Consider the following 6,242-nt stretch of genomic DNA (forward strand, 5'->3'; position numbering starts at 1 on the left):
TGAGTTTTGTTACTAGTGTTTCATTGTATCAGCACTACCATTGAACATAGGATTTGTTTAGAATTAGGGACTGCGTATGTCTTAATGCCGAGACGAAGCTCTCCCGTGTGACACAGGGATCAACGTCTCTACACTGAGAAACCGGACACACAACCGATCGTTTTCGCTCTCACCTTTAAGATATTTTTATAATTTTAATAAGGTACGGAAACATTCGAGTCCTTATAAAATAAAGGCACTCATAGTGAATGAATGTGTTTTAAGTGAAAATACGTTTAATGAATTTTAAACTTGCCACATGAACTTTTGGAGGAGTTTTAAAAATGACATAATTAATATATGGTTACATTGTCATTTTGCAATTTCAAAAAAATACAAAGGAAAATCCCCACTGATTTCGCCACATCTCTAATCCTTGTCCTGTCCTCAGAAGTAAGTTAATCTTTTGTACAATCACGTAGATGTGGAAAGCTACGTTAGGAATTGAAACATAAACTATGCAGCACATTAGGTTCGGTAACTTTCTTTTGACAGTTAACAATGTATCTCGAAGTTCTCGCAGCAGCGTCAGTGTGAATAGACCGATTTGCTTCTTAACCGTGGCACTGTCAGACCTTGTGCCACGTGAACATGCTTGATTGGTTTCCTCTAGGTGGGTGTTTACATGCACCTCTGGAGCAAGCTCTGAAAAGTTACCTGGTTAGTGCTGGATTGGGTGGTATGCACAAAGTTTTCATGAATACTCCCAAATCACCTTAGGAAAAGACTGGACCAATTAAACTCCTGCCAACGGGATCTATGCATTTGTTTGTGCCCCTACCCCTTGAATTATCTTGTAGATATTTAAGGATATTTAGGGACAAAAAAATTAGTATCTTGCTATTTTCTTATTTTTTATTTCTCTGATGACTAGTAAAGTTGAACATCTTTTTCCACTCAGCGGCCATTTATATTTCCCTTCTGTAAACTGAGTGACATTATTCTACACACAAAGTTTCTTGTTCATAGTTGATTCTTTTCTGTAGATGAATTCTAGAATAAGCTTGTCAAATAAGTCCATTGGCCATTTGATAGGAATTTCCTCAAATTTAGATATTAATCTATGTGAGAATTGACATCTTTATCCCATGGTATAGTTTCCCATTTATTCAAATCTTATTTTATGTTCTTCAGTAAAGTTTTATAATTTTTTTCACATAAGTCCGACATGTTTCCTTTGTATGTTTATTCCTGCATGTTTTGAACTCTTGTGGCAATTTTAAATGTCATTTTTTTAAGTTGTACTTTTAGGTTGGTTTTTCGTGATTCATAAAAAAACTGTTGATTTCTGTATGTAAACCTTGTGTTTTTCACCTGGCTCAACATCTGATTAATAAACAAACACATATTCTAATAAAATAAAAATAAAGTTCTAATAATTTTTCAGTAGACTCTCCTGGATTTTCTGTGTAGACGATTACAGCATTTGCGAGAGTGAGAATTTCCGCCACGTTTCTCCAGCGCGTGTCCGCAGCACGGGGCGCCACGCCCCCCGCTCTGCCCGGGGTTAAGTTCTCGGAAAAGCGCGGCCTCCGACTCTGACGTGCAGAAACGCCATTTTCCTTCCGTTTCCTTCTCTTCTCTCAAGGTGTCCTCACAAACCCTCACTCGCCCCTCTCAGCCCAGTCACCAACAATCTCCAACAAGAGCGACCCCAATTCCAGTTTACTGGAGATGAAATTCAAAAGATTACCAAAAACGTATACAGAACCAAATCCGCGGTTATGTGACAGAGGGACGTGTGGACGGGGGAAGATCAGCCTCTGCTCTTTGGGATTAAAGACAAGGGGCGTGTTTATCATCTATAGAAACACACATTAGATAACTTGCCCTTAAAAGCAGTCTTGTTTGACTTAATTGTTTTTTACATAAAAAATAAACAACACTGTTCAACACTTCACGGTTTTCAATCCAGTGAACCAAGAACAAAAGGACATAGTTACTTTAACGGAGGGGTAGGTCTTGGGGGCTCCAGGGTTGATGCCCCGAATATAGTAACCCACTTTACAAAATAAAAGACTGATAACTTGGCACAGCATCAGCGACTTGCTGTTGCTGGTTCTGTTTTAGTGTGTTGTTTCGAAGAGAGGAATAAACAGCCAGTTACAGAAACCCCAACTCACTAATCAATTACATGCAGGTGTTCATAGATTTCTTCTGTTTTAATGAATTAGACTTGGACATGTGCCATCATCCTAGAAACGACTTAGACACTAAAAGAACAGCTGACGGCTCTGTAATAACGATTCCCAGTGATGCTGCCAGTATCCATCCTAGAGCAAGGCCAGGGAACCTCAGTTGCCGTGACTGTAATGGGCACGCACGTAACTGTTGCGTTCTCTATGCTCTGAAAAACCAGATCTGAAGATCCTTGGACACGACGGGCCAAAGGGCAGAGTGATGATTTCTGCGGGCGACCAACTCCCATGAGCACTGCCTGTTTTTAGGCCGAGAAGTGCATTCTCGGTCGGTCTACTTTGACATTCACGACCAGTGTCAGAGGCGGCCTTTGCCCCCTCTTCGTTGCACAGGTTTCGTGGCCGTCTTTGGCCACGGCCATCTCTGTTGCGACACCATGCACCGCGTTCCGATGTGGCAGCTGCTTCTCCTTCCATGGCTGACGCAGCCACTGGGCCGACATCTGCTTTCCGGTTTAGCAGCTAGCCGCAGCTCCGGCAGAGTTCAGCTCACGTCGCTGCTGGCCCGTGGGCGGCTCGGGGAAAAAGGACGCTTCACCCAACTCGACGTTTTTTTTTGTTTTTTTTTTTTTAACCTACAGAATCGGTACCATATTGAGGACTCCTGTCGGGGGAGATGGGTGAGGGGGAGGAAGGGCTCGAAATGATAAGCTAAAGATAGGTTTCCCATATGTTCTGCTGAGCTCGGGGAAGAATCCATGCTGTTATGGTAACACCCCAAGAACCACAAAACAAGCAAGGAGAATCAATGTCCTCCCGGCTCTGTGCTGCCAGCCACGATCTTTAGGCTCAGCGTGGTGCCTCGAGCCAGGGACTGGGGGAGACCCCTTCAGCTGGGCTCTGGGCTTTTCTCTGGGTGGAACCGGGCTGTTCTTCCCAAACACACGGTGAAGTCCCCGCGGGAATCCCGGCACGGTGCTGCGGACTCCAAAGCTCTGTGTAAGTGTGAAGTGCTGTGCACTGCCTTTGTAAGTACCTATCAAAACAAATGAAAACATCTCAACTAACACACAATATTTAAGTAAATGCGTTACGGATATACCAAAATAATCCCCCCAAATATTAAACAACAAATCAACCCCCTGCCAGAACCTGCCTCACCGAATCAACGGAATGAATAAAATCGTAACTCACGCGCTTGACGACGGCTCTGTAAAATGGTTGAATTTGTTAGGTGTAGAGTGTGATTTCTGCGGGGTAACCAAAATAGCCTCGAATGCTTTATTCTCTCTCCCAATCGAAATCAAACAGATTTTCAAGTTCCCAAACTGGGTAATACAGGCAAAGAGCACGCTTTCATCCCGGCTCGCCCTTCCCCTGCCCGCACAGGAGCTAACGGCAGAACGTTGGGATCTGAGGGTCATGACTTCTCTCCTGTCTGGGCACTGGTCTGGTGACCTCATTTGTAGCGGCCACTTGTGTTCCCAGCAGAAAAGGCGACTCTGCTCGTTGCCCATGATCCATACAGCTGCCTGCAGGGTTGGAACCCGGCCTTCTCTGCCCAGAAGCGCACTCAATTCCTTAGACCTGAAGGAGAAACATCGAAACTGTCTGAAAGTCTCCCGCTGCTCATAACCTTCATTGAAGGTTCCAGGTTCCATGACTGTTATCAGCCACGAGTGGCATTTCCGATCCTTCTCCATCAAATGCCACTTCGGTTCCAAAAGAGGATGGGGAAGGCTCAACGTAACCCCACGGAAAAAATCTTATTGTTCCCCCAAAGGGTGTTTTGTGTTGACACCAATGCCTAACATCTGTGATATCCTAGATCTTTGTAGGAAGGAGCTGGGCCTGCTGGCCCACGACATTTGAGAGTTTGTGTTTCCAGTCAATCTGGATAGCTCTGGTTAAAGGGAGCCTGTCTGCCAACTGGATCCAGGCTGATTTCCAGCTCATTCCTGACGCAGCCCCGCCCCCACCCTCCCCTCTCGATCTCCTCATTCCCTCTGGAACTGGTTGTGTGTCCGCATACTCATGGATGCCAACGTGAGTTAATGTAATACGTGACCAAACACCTCATGTGCTTACTCGTCATTCAATGACTGTTTTTTAAGCCACTGCTCTGGACGTTGGGGTACAAGGGTGAGCAGCCACGGACTCATCCTCGCTCTTAGTGCATGTGATCTGCACTCTGTGTCAGATGACAGAGCACAGCACCCCTGCAACAGCCAAGATGTCAAGCCAAGAATGCTGATTAAGTGTGGACCAGGCGATAATACTTTGAAAGGTCATAATTATAATTTTATTAAGCTGTGATCAGGGAGATAAGATAAATGTCATAGAAATGTGTTTAATATTGGATACAGATTATATTACAGAACAATTATGGATTTGTGTTTCTTGTGCACATTCAAATTTGGATATGCGTAAGGGTGAAAGCTGAGTCTAATTTTTTATCTGTTGGATGAGGAATTGATTTTAATTCTTTCTCTGCTAATTAAAGGAAAATTAGAAAAACAAACTATTTACTAAAGCACTAAATGCGTTTTGATTACTTATGGATATAAGCAGTTATTTTGGTTTCATTTATTTGCTTGCCGGAAGTGTAATGATAGGTAAAATTAAGAATTAATAGTGGAATAGTGAGGGATTATGGGTTTATTCAGCAGATGGAACGAGGTCTGTGCTTTTCCCACCTTATATTTGGTAACGTGAAGTCGCAATGTGTGCCTTGGGGTAAAGCTAGGCAACAGTTAACCCCTGTCACAAGAGCGAGCAGTGAGGGGATGTAGCAGAGGCACCAGGCAGGGGTACAAGGCGATGCGTGTGGCTGCAGCCGGGTTTGGTTTGAGGTGCCTGGGGGAGGCAAATGGAAGCCTCAGCAATCAGCTGAGCACGGAGGCTCGGTTCAGGATGAGGGCCAGGTGCGCAGGGGAGAGATGGATGATAGCTCAATGGAGAAACAGAGTCAGCAGGAGAATGTTTGTTTTTTCTTTCTTAAAACGACAAATTTATTATCTTATGGTTCTAGAGGTCAGAGCCCAAAAGGGGTCTCCAAAGGCAAAGATCAAAGCGTGGGCAGGGCGGGTTCCGGTAGAAGGCTGGGGGAGAATCTGTCTGCGTTCCCTTCCTGGGTTCCGGAGGCCCCGGGGTTCGCGGCCCCTCCCTCTGTCCTCAAGCCGGCGATGTGAGCCCCTTCCCACGCGGCCTTCTCTCTAGTGCTGCCGTCAGGTTCATCCTTTTCTTCTTGGATATATATTTTTTAAAACACAGGAAAGAGCGGTGCTTTTTGACCAAGGCAAAGAAGGGAATGGACAGGGACGGCCTGAGGTTGCCTAAGGATGGTAGGCGGGGCTGGAGCGGAATCAGGTGGGCCAGCCTTTGGGTGGGGGCGTCACGAGACATGTAAGACTAGGGGAGAGGGAGGACTTGAGTCCCCCCGGAGTGGCTGCTTCATCCTAGGGAGGTAGAGGGTAGATCCTGATCTGAGAATGAGGTGCCTGAGAATGTGGGACCTTGAGGAAGGTGGGTGAGGTGTGGAGGCGCCATTCCAGATGGAGGCTGGGTGGGGCCGTCCAGCCGCATGGAGATGGTCTGGATTTATATGGGGCCTTGGTCTCACTTTGGGATTTCCCAACGGACCAAGAGTGAGGCAGGAGAAAGCAATGAAAGGGGAGCGAAAACCATTCCCGTAGGAAAGCTCGAGGCCACAGATGCCATGAGAAGGCCTTGGGCAGGCTCCTGAGGCTGGCCGCGCTCATTCTCCCGGGGCGCCTCAAACAGCGCCAGGACCGGCGCGCGCCCAGATCGTAAGTCAGGTCCTGGGGGTGGGGCCCACCTTGGGTGTTTACTCAAAGCTCCCCAGGTGAGTCCAAGACTAGTCAGGGCTGAGAACTACTGGTGGGACCTGAGGAAATGCACTGCCAGTGCACCAGAGCGTCGGGAGAAACTAGAAGGGGGCCCGAGGACGGCGGGAACGTGCCAGGAGAGGCCTAAAAGCGACCTGAGTGGAAGAAGGTGGGGCAGCGCAGGCAGGGTTGGGGGCGGGGCCGCGATGGTCCGGGG

Source organism: Pteropus alecto, unplaced genomic scaffold (genome assembly GCF_000325575.1).
Source record: "Pteropus alecto unplaced genomic scaffold, ASM32557v1 scaffold74, whole genome shotgun sequence".
In the NCBI taxonomy this organism is placed as follows: Eukaryota; Metazoa; Chordata; class Mammalia; order Chiroptera; family Pteropodidae; genus Pteropus; species Pteropus alecto.